This window comes from Nothoprocta perdicaria, unplaced genomic scaffold (assembly GCF_003342845.1).
Source record: "Nothoprocta perdicaria isolate Ctin4 unplaced genomic scaffold, notPer1 scaffold_47, whole genome shotgun sequence".
NCBI lineage: Eukaryota > Metazoa > Chordata > Aves > Tinamiformes > Tinamidae > Nothoprocta > Nothoprocta perdicaria.
The window spans coordinates 2,727,799-2,744,806 of record NW_020455721.1 but is presented as its reverse complement, the minus strand read 5'-3'; the positions used below and the strand labels follow the sequence as shown (position 1 = coordinate 2,744,806).

At 41.6% G+C, this 17,008-nt stretch overlaps 1 protein-coding gene across 1 annotated transcript in view; it reads right to left on the bottom strand.

The window, feature by feature from the left end:
* The window catches only part of RNF144B (ring finger protein 144B), a 47,202-nt gene extending 31,900 nt beyond the window's left edge, over positions 1-15,302 (bottom strand). The window contains exon 1 of the mRNA XM_026047062.1: positions 15,040-15,302. The gene's annotated coding sequence lies outside the window, so the exon portion shown is untranslated. The remainder of the gene's footprint in view (positions 1-15,039) is intronic.
* Positions 15,303-17,008: the final 1,706 nt, after the last annotated feature.

Genomic DNA, 17,008 nt, shown 5'->3' with positions numbered 1-17,008 from the left:
TTCTCTCTGAGCTGTGATTGAGACAGTGAGTTAGCAGGTCATCTGGAGAGCGGTAGCAAAAGCACCCAAAAAGGGAGACTGCATCCACTACTTCTGTGTGGGGTGGGAACTTAATCCAGAAAAGAAAGCATATTTCACATATATTCCCCTCTTCTAATTCTCTTTTGTGGTGGTGATGCTTGTTTTCCACTTGAGATATTTAAAAAACACCGCACCATAACCATGAAAGGTTTCAAGATCCTCATTCTCACCCAGTTGCACTGAAAGAGAAATTAAAAAAGAACATTCTCATGCTTAACATGCTGAGACAACAGGAAGAAAACTTAGAGATTTTAGAGATTTCAGCACAGGCAGTGGGGTGGCTACACAGGAGAAGTGATTTCCATCTGTGAGAAACTTGGCCCAACTTCTTGGGCTTGTTTCTGAATACACCATGCTGAGGGCAAGGAGACCCTCACACGCACATTTCTGACATGCAGAGGGAGACCTGGCAGCCCTGTGCACGCAGCTGCTTCAGCCAGTGCAAAACCAGAGAGCGGCTCTGCTGGCCCAAGAGGCTGAACAGAGGCTGCCTGAGCATGAGAGCAACTCCATGCAACAGGTCCCTTCCCCAGGGCTACCCAGAAGCCTCGTTCCCCATGGGGCTAGGACAGATGTCCTCCAAAAGCTGTGAAACCACAGCAAACGTGTGGGGCACACCCGCCTGATTTTCATTTCGACACCCATTAGTTTCCCAGCTTAGGCTGACAGAGAAGCCCTCAGACGCCTCCCTCGAGATGTCTCTGGTAAGCGCCCAGTTTTAGAGGCCAAGACTCTGACAACCAGATCTCTGGCTGCTTATCCAGAGCACCTTCTGCCTTTAATCGTTTGCTATCGCTAGCTCAAGACACACATCACACCCACGTTATTCTTGGCTTGGTCCCCGCCTGCTACCACGCTGTCCCCCAGGGCTCCTTCCAAGCAACCATGGAGCTGGAATTACACTGTTGCCAGAAGCCCTTGGAACGAAGCCTCTCTCTGAGTCAGAAACTGCAATACTGTTCTGTAATTACTGCAACAGAGGAGGGGGGAAAAAAATCAGTGAGTCAGTGGAAATGCTACAGCAGATCAAGAACTACCTGTTGTTTTGAACTAGGTGCTAGACGGTATCTTAATATTTAGGAAAATTGTGCAGCTACATCCATAGGGCTGCTCACCAATACACTACAGATCTGTCATTTCTTCATTTATATGATAAAAGGTAGCAGCATTAAGAGGATTGATGGAAAACAGAACAAGTGGGAATATTTCAGGATTTGAGACTGTACAACACACAGAGCTGCTTACAACTCCCAACTCCCTTATTTTTATAAGTTAAAGGTTTACCCTGCACAGTTCTATTAAGGAAGCAGCTGAAAGATTAGTGTGTGTGACTCAAGTTTGGGTGTGGGGACTATTTAAGATGGTCTAAACATGGCACTCAATACGAGTGCCCAAGTAGTGACCAGATGTGACAGTGTGACAGCTACAGGGACTTGTTTTTAATACCCTCTGGCAGCCCAAGCCCCGAAGAGTGCTTGCAGATTAAGGTCAGTGCTTGCAGAAGGACCTCACCCGTCCTTCTCTCTCCCACCAGGATGTGGGAGAGAGGCAGAAGTGCTCCCTGTGGAAATCATCCTGTGGAAACCTGCAGCAGGTAACACAAAACAAACATGCTGGACCAGAGAATCCAGTCACCCAAAAGGCCCGGCCTGGCTGACCTCAGCACAGCCTTCATCACCCCAGTTAGAGTTCAGGGTTAGAGCCCCTGAACAGCCAAGCCACCTCCTACACAAGACCTGCTGGTCACATGATGCCACCACCAAGAGCACCCTTCCCATGATCCCTAAGGAGCCAGCTTGTCCATAAACAGTTCTCCAGGAGAGGCTGGCATAGGCAAAGCCTTTTTGTTTGCAAATGAAAATCTGTCTGTCAAAGATATAGTAGATGCATGACCTACTTGCCTACTCCTTTCCCCAGAGCAGCCCAAAGTGGTGCCTGCTTCAGTCTATGAGAACTGCTGCTGACGCTACTGATAAGGGAAGTTTGCAAGCAAAGGTTATGGAAAAGAACAGCCTCTATCCCACAGCAACATCTTCTCTGAAGAGAAATCACACCTACAGAACCACATTCATACCCTGTGATCATAACAGACAGCGGAAATGATGGGGAGTGGGGAAAAAAAAAATAAGAGCATACCTAGCCTGTCTTTTCTCCAGTTCTCACCCACTGCTCCTCCTGTTTCCCAGCACCTCAGGGCGCTTTGCTCTGTCACAGGGCTCCTAAACCATCAGTCCAAACTTTCCTACACAAGCAAAACTAAGTTTTCCATACACTGCAGGGAAGACATGAATCTCAGTTGATGCAGTTTTATAGCTTTCACTTTGCTAGGCCTAGTCCCACAGGCTATCATTAGTTAATTATACACCTATCAGCTGTCTTTACAGTGGATTAAAATTCCTACTGTAATTACAGATGAGTTGCCAAGAGTTTGTTGTAAACAAAACACCTTGAATACATCTGTTTTGCAAGGCAAGATGGGGACAATGAAGAATCATTTGACAGAAGAAAAAGAGTATCTCATATTTAGATTTTATTAATAAAAAAAGACTTAAAATAGAAGTAAATGGAAAGTCTCTAGAAAAAAAAAATGGACCCTAATATACATGAAATATATTTCTAATCACTAGTATCTTCCCATTCATGCTTAGTATTCACACAAAAAATAGTTTATTTAGGGCAGAATCCCCAATAAAACAATAAATGTACCATTAAAAGTTGTGCAAAATGGAATGTACTGCAAAACTCCTCAAAAAAGCTCCACTGAATGACAGTAAAGTCTCATAAAATACTATGGAATAAGGATAAACATATCTCAGGGATGCTTTAATCTGGAGTAATATACTAAACTAAATTCTGCATCCGTAAAAAAAATAAAACAATGGGAATGAAGTGACAAACTGGCCCCACTGGCTGTGTAACCACTCCTGACTTGTAAAAACCCCAAAGATCTGAATGTTCCCATCCTTCTCTGAACTATGGACATGCACACACATACACAGATGACATTCCTTTTACATTGCACATGACTTCCAGGAAATGGGACAAGTTTCCTCAAATTGTATGCCTCCCACCTTATAAGGAAAAGCCCTGTAAGAATAATTCTTTTCTTTCCATGTCCCTGATATTAACAATGTTGGTGCTATAGGATAAGGTGTGAGAGGCAATTTGAATGGGTGTGGATGAACTAGATGGAGTCATGAACTAGAAGCAGTGAGGATGAGAATGGGAGCAAAGCTAAACTTAATCTACAAGAAGAGCATCAACTGCATAGTCACTAAGAACGCAATCAGCTGAGTGCTCAATGCTATCAACGTTTCTGCTTTAGTCAACTGCCTGCAGATGCTTTTGCTGTGTCTCTGGGAGGTGGGAAAGCTTCATGCTTTCACGTAGCACTTAAATGTCCCAACAATAACCATATGCAAGAAAACGTAAAAGCATACTCAAAACATAGAAACGCTAGCGGGAAAATAGCAGAGTTTTTGAGAGCAAAAGAAAAAAAATACTGGAGAAAAAGATAAGGGGGACAGAATTTCTTCACCTCAATGGCTTCCATCATGACACCACGCTATCCAACATCTTGTTTCAGAAAATGCTGCCTGACAGCAACTATCCCCTATGCCTGCTCCCAAGGAGTCACCTGTGGCAAATTTTGATACCAGTGTCCTAAAGTGGAGACTATTAATCGCCACAAATATGCCAAATGAACTACATTTATTCCTGTGGGTACAAGAAAGAACACGTTATAGTACAGCCACTCCACATCAAGAGGTGAGACAGACTCACCTCTGTATACATCTCCCCTGGGAAGGGTTTCCAGTGTCTATACCCTTGAAAACCTCTTCAAGGTACTCACTATTCACATGTACAGGACAGATGTTTCAGACTGCATCCTCACATGCTTTATAGCTAGATGTTAATAATTCATGTAACCTAGGGCTAAAGCTTCCCTTGTGAACATGCACCTCAATGTAGCATCCTTGGCACAATCAGATGAAGAAACTTAAGATTCACCTAAGTCTGCCTTGGTGCCTCAAACCAACATTATGAGGCTCAAAGAGCAAGTTTCTCTCTATGTGTAACGCAGCAAACAAGCCACATGTACCCAGAACTACAGCATCTGAAGGACACTGCCTGTTTTTGCAATCAAGTCCTTGTACTTGGCTTAAACAGATGTGTATAGACGTGACCTTCACTGCTTAGAAGCATCATGAAAAGCCATGAAAGCCTTCTGCATTGCTGCTGGAAGAGAATGAACAGACTATATTCAGCATCATAGGTGTCTTCATTTTTCACATACTGCTTTAATAACAGTCTTGGAGAACAGTCTTAGAGAAGCTAATGCAAGCCTTGTGCTTGCAAACATTTTTGCTGAAATTAGCTTAGTTTATGCTTTTAGCTCCATGCTGAGTTTAAAGAAAGTCAGTAAATGCTTGCTGCTTTGCTCCATGAAATACTCACTGGATGAAAAGTTTGCTGTATGTGTTTTCCCCCCTTATAACGTAGCCATTAGTAACACCAAATAGAGAGGTGAAGCAAGGTGTTTTTCAGGGGGCCACTCAGAAGTTGCATTTCCATGGCAGAATACACAGCTCTGCAATACTGAGGGGAGCTCAGGTTATTCTGATACTTCGCTGGAAGCAGAGCACTTTGGCTTCTCATGCCAGCAATCCCCTAGGATGTATCTGCATGGCTCTGAGCGCAACCAGAGCCCAAGTGGCCTTCAGACCCTGCTTGTCCTCACACGGGCGGCTTTCACAGAAGGGATCCATGTGACGCCCTCACATTACTGCAAAGTCAGGGAAGAAAACTGCAGGGATCTATCCCAAGGGGAGGGATGTGCCAGGTCTCTAGCTCAACTACCCTTTGTGCTGATGTGCACCTAAGGCCATCCTGTGAGCTCCAACTTATTATGAAATAAACTCAGTTTAATGTGAAAACTACCTGAAAAAATCTAAGTATTCACAACCGCTGCTATAAAATCAGGACTTTGGGGAAAAGGAATAATTATAGAAAGATTTAAAATATAAAACAGATTAGTATGCAGATTATGGGGTCAGATCACAGAAGATATAAATTGAGCTATGAAACTAGGACATGTGAAGACAGACAACAGAAACCTACACAGTACTCACAATTTTAACCAAACTACCATCCTTAGCAGTTTTCATTACATATCCTTGGCTCTCCTCTCTCTCAAACCAACATTTTCAAAATTCACCTTAAAGGCTGCTTCTCTAAAATCATCAGTTCTGCAAACAGCATTGATCCAAGTCAAGCATACTAGTACTTTTGTGGTCTAATCAATTGGACCCTAAAGCACAATGCATAAATTTCTCTTTCCTGCAATAAGTACTGCCTACACAGAGGTACCTATCTAGTCCATACAGCTTCAGTGTATCAAGCACCAATTCAGTAAGGCGATAAAATATACATTAAAAGCTCCAATTTAGGACACCCTCCATATTCAAAAAGGACATTTAATCACTTGTTCAAATACTCGCCTATATCCAAGTCTGAATGCTTTTTCATTTTGCAATGGGATCATGAACAAGTTACACAAGTGCTGTGGTCTCAAAAAAGCAATGAGATCCATAGATAAAAGGTCTAATTTTAAATACATTTTTAATATCTTCAGAATTACTGTTTTACATCTATGCCTTAATGCAGCAAGCAAACCAATGACCTGATTACAAGTATGTATAAAAGAGAACAAATTTTGGATTAGCATAAAATTTTGCTAAGCTGAAGTATTAGAGAGGATAAAAGACATTCAATATGTGTTCTCTTTGAGCAGGGTTCACAGAAGTCAGATGTATAATTTTTCGTGACAGCCTTTTGCACTGTATTTTTTTATTTTTAAGAAAAATTATTTAAAGAACTAGCAGCCTACCTAAACATGATGTCTGGTACATGAAAATATACAGGTGCAGTTTTTCCTCACATGTTTTCCCTGGAATGCCTGGAAAAAGCATAAGTCCTTGACCTGCTGTTCAAGAAGCACTGGCCTTGTGAACCATTTTCATATCATACTAGCAACCAAAAAAAAATGAAGTTAGTGAGAAGAACCTTGGGGGGAAAAAAATAAAAAAAAAAAGTGAGTTGCTTAGACTGCATTAATTAAGGATATCGTCCAGGTTCCTGCCAGGTATTTTTATAGAAACATTTTCAGATACCTAAAGCACTTATTGAACAGCTTCCTGAATCTCACATGTACTGAACAATTCCAAAACATTCTAATCAAAAGGTTGTTAGGGTACATGGAAACCACAACACTCCACACTCCTTGTAGGGCAACCCTGCCTCTCCGCTGTGCTGCAAAATAGAAATAACTTGGAAACTTCAGAGCACCAGTCCTTTCACTGCAACTCCTAGCAACCCCACGCCAGTTTCTCCTTGGCATTAAAGGTCAAGGAGATGACCATGGCAAGATGACCATGGATATTATCTGAATATAACAAAATTCCCCCACCCCACCCCCAACCAGATGTGACTCATTGCAATTGCGGGAATCCTTTATGTGTTTCCTTGCAACACTACTTTGGAATAAATGAGTAAAAGAAGAAAAAAAGTGAGTTCTGTTCTTTTTTTTCCCTCCATTCCTAAAAAGCAGAGGAGTTGAAAGAAAGAGAATCCAATTGCTAGTGGTAAAATAAGTGCTGTTACTCTCAGCTAGCAGACTGCTAGGAGCAGCATTTTCAGGTTGCTTTCTCATAAAATCTGAAAAAGAAATAATGCAGCCTGATAGTGACCCAAAGCACATAAACAAAGCATGGTATGTGTACCTTCTCAGTCCTAACATGAACCACCATGGCAATATTCACTGAATCTGCAAGACAGAAATAAGCCTTTCTGCTGGTGATAAGGTCATAACACAGAAGCCACCAACCTCACCCAGTTCACCTGGAGCTGGACTTGACCTAGGACATTTCTACATTCAGGATACAGTGCAGTTGGCATAGGCAGGCCTGAAATCCACAGACCGAATGCTCCTTGCGCCAGACCCGGCAGCACATGAGCCTTTGGCAAGCTCAGGAGCACCAAGGTGGCCACAACCCAGATGCATCAAACCTAATATGCCCGAGCAGCCTGATGGGGCAGCCCGCTCACAGCAGGCTATCATAATGTGCCTGACCTCCCACATGGTTGAAAAAATTCCCCTAAGGTTCAATATTTATCCAGACAGACATGGAGCTGTGGAGCACTGATCAGCACAAAATGCACTGAAACAGGCAAACTGCTGCTCTGCAACAGAATCTTGGCATTAAAGATTTCCAAGCATTTCTAAAACATGAAGAAACAACAGAATTTACCATGATTAATTTCAAGTACTAGTTACCAGAGAAAAGCTAGACTCTCAAGCTTATCTAAATAACACCATCATTCCACATGATCTGATGTAACATTTGTTAATGATAAGCAACAGGGATTTTCCATACAAACTGCGTTGGTGTACTTCACTTGTAACTTCCTGTTGACAAAAGGTGTCATAACACTACAAAAAAAAAAAAAAAAAACCACCACCAACAACCACTCTTCACAATACTAATGACAAAAACAAATGGTCTTGTTTGTTGACCACATGAAGGTTGTAGGTGTAGCACAGTCAAAGGAACTGAGTGCTTGAGAAGTCAAGGGAGTCGGTAACTTGGCTACATCCTAGCAGAAACAGGAATAGGAAGCTTTGATACAGAAAAAAAGAAACATTTATTTTTAACTGGGCAACAAAACCTTGAGATAACTTAGCTCCTTGGGCTGGAACGTTTATAGCTTAGATTAGGTTGTTTTCGGAAGAGATTTGTGACACTGCTCTGTTCTAACATCAATGATTTTTATGATTCTTGAAATTCATATTGTTAAAGCAAAAGCAGCGTAACTGAATGTGACAGAGGGATCACTTCTATTTGTTTGCTCATAGCATGTTTTCTTCTAAGGGCAAATCAACTAGGCAGGTGGGTTCCTCTGGAAGGAGATGACTCCTTTTTCAGGAGCCACCAAGGCTGTGCTTGGAGAGAGCAGTGCTCTGTATGCAAAGCATGGCAGGCAGGGAGCCCAGCTCCTGCAGCCCAAGAAAGCAGGGACTTGAGCCAAAGCCAGGCCTCAAAGGTAACAGTAAGAAACTTCTTAGAACCAAAAAGTGTACAGAATTTGCCATAACCCAAAGAATGCCTGGGCAAGTGAAAGTTCTCCACGGAATAATAGGATATATTACAAATACTTCATGTAACACCATACATTGAAAAAATAACATAGCTGGAAGAAAAAGCAAGTCAACTCTAGTCCTCTAAGTTTCTCTCTGCACACCCTCTCAATAGACACCTTCACTCTTCTCCTTTGCTGCCTACCTGCATGAAAAGCAATGAGTGCAGCACGTCAGGGCCCAGCCTTTTGGAGCAGTCTGGCATATGTGCCTCGATTTACACTGCCTGTTGCCCCAGCTTGTCCCCACCAGCTCCAAGGAGCAGCGCTCAAGGTACCCACCTCATTAAACACGATGCTGGGAGTACTGGGCACTTCGAGCCTCCAATAGGCTTTGCATGCACCCTGCTAGCAGAAGCTGCAAACTGTGCTAGAATAACATAATAGCTTCAACTGCAATTAGCCTTATACTCCTGACTAAGATTAACAGCTACGTATTTTTAAATAGCCCATATGTGCTCATTTTATATAAATAAACATGCTTAACAGAGCATGATCTTTTTTTGCTCTGAATCTCATTAACTGCATGAGAGAAACCTTTTCTTAAAGTCAAAAAGCTTGACAGCAGCTTGGCAAGCCTGGGCTGACAGCACTGCAAAGCAATGAGGTCTCATTGCTGCCTCATCCTCTCCCACCTGATTTTCTGCATCCACTTGCTGTCTCCACGTTTCTGGCTTTGAGCATGCTCAAAAAGGCTTTTCAGTATCAAGTACAATATCAAGCATAAGGGTCATCCTATGTTTCTAAAGATCCTATGCAGCTACTTAGAAATCCAGATGTGATTGCAAGACAAATAATAATAATCATAATAAAAAGTGTTCATCAAACAGATTTGGAGGTTCCCAATTCCCATCATTCCTTCTCTCCAGCTCCAGTTTTCAACCTTTATTATAGAAAAAAAATCTCACAGGAGAACAGAAAGTTACAAACATGTAAGACTGCAGCCTTGAGAGCTTTAATCTCTGTAACAATTGGCTCGTCCCAGCAGGATCTCAGCCAGCAAAGTGTAAGCCCTGCCAATGGGAGTGCTCCCAATGGCTCCAATGGGTTTCCTTATGTGATGGAAGATAAGCAACTAGTAATAGTTGCAGGAAGCTGCCCTACCTCTAGGCATGCAGAGAGGAGAGAGAAAAAAAAAATAGAACATCTAGAACATTGCACTGAAAAAAATAACCTCATAGTTGTAAAGGGAAAAAAAATTAGAGAAACCATGGTTTTCTGGTAGAGTTTTTTACTTCTCTTCTACTGTCCTCCCCACAACCGCGTGTTTCCCTCATTTCTTGGCCCATCATCCCAAGATGTGGGAAGCTAAGGCACCAAGGGGGTTGAAAATGGTCAAGCCATGTACACTACTTGGATATTTGCAATAAAAACATTGGCCAATCAAAACAAAACAAAATGCTCTTATGGCAGTATCAGCTAAATTTAATATATATGGCTTTGACTTCACTCCTGGCAGAGACTGTGACCTTCCTTCCCCCAAATGCTCCCTGGAGAGTGTAGACGGGGACTCTCCACCACTGGATCCATAGGTGGAGCTCTGAATAGACCAAGAAAGTGGAACGTTGCATCATCTCTGTTGTGCAAAACTTCAACAAGTTCCTGTCGGTCCTGCAAGTGTTATGCTAGCCCTGTACCATGGAAATGCCACCAGGAAGGGCTCAGTGGTCAGCCGAGTCCTTCGCTCTCAAAGAGCTTCAACAGAGTGCAATAGCAAACAGCCCACAGGATCAGATCAATTTCCCTAAAAGATGACATTTTCCCAAGAACTATAGTGACTACATCTTTATAATTTTCTTTGATGTGAAGGAAGGAAAAGAAGGGAAAAGACGACGACCATCTCATTTTCCTTTACCTTCCCCACACCAGCACTCATGGCAGCACTTCCAAAATTAAACATGGGCAGAACTAATGAACCTTCTAAGGTTCATCTAATCCACGACTAAGAAGTAATCAGTATCAGCCCATGCTTCACGATTTCTGCTTAATCCTGGAATTTTCTTTGCATGCAAGTGATGAGTCCATATAGCAGCTGTCATTAACTGCATTTTTTTTTCAATGTACATAGAGTTTTAGAATAAGTAGTTTTGAATGTTTTTCAGCTATATATGTGTGTGTGTGTGTGTGTGTGTGTGTGTATGTACCTCTACACACACACAGAGGACCAAGTAATTAATCCTTAAGGCACAGTGATGTATATTACATAAAAGCATAAGTAAAAGCAGCCTCAAAGGACCCATTTCATCCCTTGAATATAGGGGTACAACTCTTCTACTGCAATAAATTCTCCTTTTTGCAAACATCCAGTACACATAGAGAGTTTACATCCAGTACACATTTTCAGATCTGCCTTATTTACTCATGGCTGGTTTGAAAACACAGTGTCTTGTGCAATCAAACACAAATATCAAAGCATGTATCAGGCACCCAGACAGAATGCACTCTGAGTGATGACTCGCATCTTACATCTTCCCTCCTCTCCTCCTTACTACAACAAAGGAAAAAGTAGAAAAGCTCGCAACAGACACAGACCTTTCCAATTAAAGGCAAGGAATGTGCACATCACCGTACAATAGTATTTTTCTCCATCTTGTAAAAAGTAATCCTGTGCTCTGTTTATGTCCCCTAATCAGCACCTCTCGTCTCTCCTTCAGAGAAGGAGGCAGCGTGGGGATCAACTCCTTTCCTGGCGTGTCTGCCACGAGTGGGTGCAGCACCACTCTGATGTGTTCCAGCACGCCTAAACCCACACATACAAGCTGGACTCTCCCAAGGCAGTATGCTGGCTACAGCTTTCATAAACAGCACCTCTTGACTTCACCATCCTCACTGGCATCGGCTCCAGACCAACATCAAAAAAAAAAAAAAAAAAAAAAAAAGATTTTTCCCAATTCTGGAGCCCCATACCTCATAGCCCCACCCTGACTCACTCTATTGCCCCTACTTAAGGCCTTTGAAGTCTGTTAGAAGAAAAAGCATTTCTCCAGGTTTTATATAAACATGATTAAAAAAAAAAAAAGTCCCTTGAATACAACATGCCTGAAACTGCCTTACTTGAGGGAGCTTAACAATTCTGCCAGATTCACATGGCTCAAATTATTGCACCTACTGCTGGTTGTCTTTGGGACTTGGGAGACACTAACTGCCAGAAATATATGACACAAGAACACTTTCAGGTTCCATCACCAATTGGCCCAAACTCCACTCAAGTTAATTTTTGATGTCTGCAAGTGCAACTGAAAAAAAAAAAAAAAAAAATCAGGTAAGTTGATGGTTTTTCTAATCACAGTACTTGTTTGACACCTGTGCTTAACCAAGGGATTTTCCCTTGGAGCCTGAGCAGATTCCCCTAGAAACACAGCAAAAACCACCTGGGTCTTGGGCAAACCATAACCTTGTCTCTTTAGTAAAAAGAAAACAAGGGGAACCAGAAATGGGGAACAATTATGTCATTGTGGGTAAGTATTTGTATATGCAGAGAGATCTAAGAAATTGCATTCGTAAAATTTCGTATGTGGCTACGCTTTTCATTTGAAAGTGTGCTTACAACATACTTAACCTAGCTGTGCTCTCATGCTTTGAAATTTCCGTTCTGTGGCGTTGCAGTCAGATCTGCTCTTCAAAAAAAGGAAAGAAATTGGAGTCCCACTTCAGTAGGAAGAGCAGGATAAGATCCTTTGTAATTTGATATCTTATCGTGTTTTTTCTGAGTGTTTTAATATCTGCTAACAATGATCTATTTTATGAAAATGCCCACTCAGTTCCCATCGAACTGAAAGCATTTGCAAGAGTCACAGAGAAAGTTTACTGAATACTATTTTCTTACTGATCAGCACAAAGTTATTTGGCACAAGCACCTCTGTAAATATTTGTCCAGGACTGGGTAAATTTGCAGTGTTTGATGGCCCTCAGACCCGTTCTTCTCTGTTGAGTGAGGAGGATCATAGTCTAGCACGGGAACTCAGATGTGCTTCAGCAGAAACAGAAAATGGGAAGTCAAGCATAGTATCACTGCTCTCTCTCAGGATTTGTTCTTTTTTTTTTTTTTTTTTTTGGTTTTGCTCCCCTTCACAAACAGAAAGACTATTATTTGTAAGAGATGAAATGAACATAAGATTATTCTTGGCTGTCCTAGGTAATAAAGAAAGCTTGTGATGCACATTACACTTGGCCTGGCTTGGCAGGGTGAAGCTGGCAGGAGAGAGGGTGATTGTACCCACCTCCTGGGGAGCACACAGGCAAAGAGAACACATTTGGGATCCTTCTCAACCTCATGAAAATAAAGGTCTGTTTTGATAAGTGCAACAAGGTCCAGTGGATTGAGTTTGTGGTGATACAGGCGGCCTGCCACAGTGTTTTGTTCACATGGGCTTGTGACATCCACAGGTCTAAATATGTAATTATGGTCTCAGGCTTCTCAGTACTACCAGCCCAGGAGATATTTATGGATATGGTATGTATAGATCTATAGGCATTGTGTACTTCGAGACACATCTAAGAAAGCTCTGTGCTGTAGAAGAGGGACAGCAAGTCTTTAGAAGTTTAAGCAACTCAAAGCAACATACTTCACTGGGACTCACCACTAAAAGTCACTGAAAAGTGTGGACAGGGTGGATTAGAAGAATATGCCTCAGACTAATGCCATAGATAATATCAGAGGTAGCCTAATGAAGTGGGAACTAGGTTAAGTATTATCACTACTTGTTTCCCTTTAAAGTGTCTTCCTTCTTTCTACACTTGCATTTTAAACTTATTAAGATCACAGGTAGGACAAATTACTTTCCTTCACCAACAGAAGGGAAAGGTTGGGTAACCACTTTCATGGTATTTATTTTTATACAGCTTAGGAAGCATTAGATAACAGTGCAGCCCAAGCTCCCTCATAAGCGAGGAACAACTCCATAATATTTCCTGTGCCACATGCTCTGGGTGTCCCTGCTTGAGCGGGAGGGTTGGACTAGATGATCTCTAGAGGTCCCTTCCAACCTTGAACATTCTGTGATTCTGTGATTGGCTATTTACATTATTGACTTGAACTCTAAAGTATAGCACCACATAAACAAAAATCCCTAAAATGTCACCATGTATAAGAAAGGGCAGAGAGTGGCAGCAAGGAGCACGCAGAGTACAGTTCAACATGAAGAGCATAAACCATACAACCAAATGCTGTTACTGTGTGATGCTCAGGCAGGTTTCCATGCCCTTGGGAGAGCAGACAGCACTTTGTGTTAAATATTCCCATCATACAGTAAGATTCATGGGACAAAAGGAGTCTGATTCTTGTCACACTGGCTTGGCCTTGGAATAGCTCCAGTTTATTTTTAAGAGGAATATCTCCCACTTCACTGCAGCTTTAGATGCTCTGCAAGCACGTTCTTATTAATATATAACCGAAAGAACTGTTTCCAACGGCATAACTACAGCAATCCCCTTTTCAGTGTGCTCTTCCCCCTCAACGTAGCTGGCATTCACAGAGAGAAACGTTTCAGCCACTTTCATACTACGACAACAAACCATACACCCACTCAAATTTCAGGCATAGACAAGTCCTAAGCAGGGGGTGGAAAAATGGGCCAATGTATTTGTTTTGGAAAACATTTAAGGGCAGGATTTTGAAACTTCAGTTTCCAGAAATATTGGTATTCCAGACCCAAAGCTTGCCCTTAACTGGGAGCATTTTGCCCTTCAGTCTGAGAGTAGCCAGGCATATCACGTTACCGCGCCTACTCACAGGCAGTTGTAAAGCTGCACAGCAGTATTTCAGTCATGGCCTATATCTGCACTAAAATTCACTTCAAAAGCATTCGGTGTCTATTTATGAAAAGGAGGGGAAGTTACACTACACCGTTTCCTTAGCTGTAGTCCTTTTACGTATTTTGCTATTTATATTACCCCATAAAGGGGGACATTTGATATAATCATAGGAAGCAGAATACCTTTGTATTAAGAAAATATTCAGGCTTATAATAAACCAGAGTGAAACATCTTTGTTACTGAAGTAGTCTGGTGCTGAGAAAGCCTTATATAGAGAAAGTAGTATGAATGTACTGGTAAACATGCCATTCTCTGTTCTATTTAATGTTAAAAAAAATAATAATAATAATCCCGATTAGGAAACAAACATATTGTACCTTTTGAACATGCTTACTTAAACTCCTAATCTGTTCAAGGTTTGGGCTTTTAAGTGCACATCAGCAGAGCAGGGCATTTTGCTTTACAGTATCAGCTGCATAAGACTGAGCCGTAAGAAATGCCTTTAAAGCAGGAGGAAATCTGTGCGTTTCAAATCCTGACTCCCCGCAGCTTCATCAAATGTGTTTTCAGTATAAAGTGAGTTCTTGTATTTAAGCTACAACATATATATAACTGAGAGTATGTCATCTTAGCAACTGCTTTTCAGACAGATAGGTCTTAATACTGCAGTGTTTTCAAACATTTCATATAGATACTGCTTTAAAAGTTACACTGACAAAATAATTTCCCCCCTTTTGGAAAATACTAGATGACTGCTTCATTTTCAAAGTCACTAATAGTCTAGATTCCAATATTTTTGTCTCAGGGCAAAGCACCACACAGTTAAAGATTTTAGCCAACCGACATGTAAGATTTATTTTAGCTCTTTAATCATACTATTTCTTACCTTTGCTGTTAACAAAGCCTTTCCAATTTTCTTCCATTATAAGCAAATGCTGCTTTTCTGTTGCTTTATTTTTTTTCTTTTAAGTAAAAGAAGCTCAGACAAAAAGCTATATTCCAACATACCTTGAAAGGAGGGTGGCACTCACTCCCAGCAGTTTGAGTTTTCAGTAGCTTCACTCAGACTTCAGTGCTCCCAGGAATCATGTCACAAGCACCGTAGCTTACAACCAGCAGCAGAGGCAGATTTCTCTCGCACACCCTTTCCCTCTTCTCCGTGTGTCTGACAGCTGCACACTCTTTAGGGCTGCGACAGGACTTGCCTCCCAACCCTTTTGCCACTTTGATAAATGAATCCCCTCCCTGCTATTAAGAGCATGCTGCCATTATATCTTAAAAGCACGTCGCAGCTTGCATGCAGTAGCTGTGAGAAAGCTGCATTTATTTATACAGGAAGCTTGAGTACAGCACTTCCTACTTCCCATCTGACTCTCAATTCAAATGCAGGTGATTACTTAAATCCTGTCACATTCCAGCCAACACATACCCTAGCCTGCCTATTTTAGATAGCCACCCCGCTTTTAATTTTAACTCCTGGCTGACCCCTGAGAAAACAAAACTGAAAGAGAGAAAGCACTAGATGTGACACTCATAAAAAGCCTCTCCATTGCCATCTAACCTGTTTTTAGGATAGCAGCTTGTGCAGCAGCTGACCTGCCAGCAGATGATGCCTGACATGTTGTTAACTTCTGCTTATCTCCACATGTGAAAAATGTGATCTAAAAGATCACATTAGATTACTTTTAGATTTCTTCATGCTGGAAGAGAGTCCAAGTCTAAACTCACACACAGATGATCAGTGTAATTTCAAATCTGAGTGCCTGACTGTGCTTAGCTTATTTTGTCAATACTTGTTTTTAACTCCTACCTTATGCAAGGCAGGTTAGAAATTCTGCACTTTTATAGTCCATGCCCGGGAAGAGATAGTGCAATTCGCAGGGGCAGGTAATATGCTGTATGACACTAACCCCTCAAGAACTTTTCTCTTCCTGCCATAGGAAATACGCACACCCACAGATAAGAAGCACGGATAGATCTGGGTGCAGTGGGTGTAGAAATACAGAGGGAGAAACAAGTAGAGATGCTAATCTATAATTTTCTTTTTATGATGAAGTAAGTTTACTTTGTACTTCATGCAATTATTGCTGGCACTTTGCCTTCAGTACTTTACTGTGGAGACTGATGTATAAGCATTTATTTGGGGGTACATGGAACCTCATAACTGAACTTATGCTTTTTCCAGAAAATTATATTGCATTAGAAGAATTTAGGGAAATACCAAAAAGTTTGTTCATGTCAAATTCAGCTTCCTTACACCTATGTATTACAGCTTTATTTGATTTATAAGATCACATACTTCCCCTGATGGTTTGGAAGAGATTTTATCAATCTACTTGACGTTGGGTGCTTTGTATAATTTTGCATTTGAAGGAATACCCTTTAATGGCTAGATTTTTATCTTTCCTCTCTTTCCCAAGTGCCAGCCATCTTCAGCCTCTGTCACTGCCTTTTCATTAACTCCTCGCACTTTTTCCTCCTTCTGTGCTAGTTCTGCTTTCTGGGACTTTTGTCTTTGCCTCCATCACACAGGTCCTTCTTAGGCAGCAGGAAAAACAGCAAGAATAAATCTTCCTGCTCTCAAGCACTGCGTCCAGTGGCACAGTGCTTCAACAGAAAACATGCATTTATCTTAAGAAGGAGAGGGGTGAGAGGGAGGATGAAGGAAGTCAAGTCACTCATACAGGTACAGGGGATCCTAGCCAGTAACACAGGCTGCAATGGCACCTGGTTTGGTATTTTCTCCTTTCTGGCCCAATGAAATAAAACAGGGGCTTTACTGCAGGAGCCTCCATCAGTCAGGAGAAACAACTGCAAATAAAAGCTAAGTTATCCTTCCATTGGTTACGTGATCAGTCCTGCTTGCTTCCAAGGGGCCTGCTCTTTTCCATTACAAAAGCTAAATGAGATCATTAAAATGCCGATAAATTCTGGAAACTTCAGTGGCAAACAGGACATGATATTTTATCCAGTATCC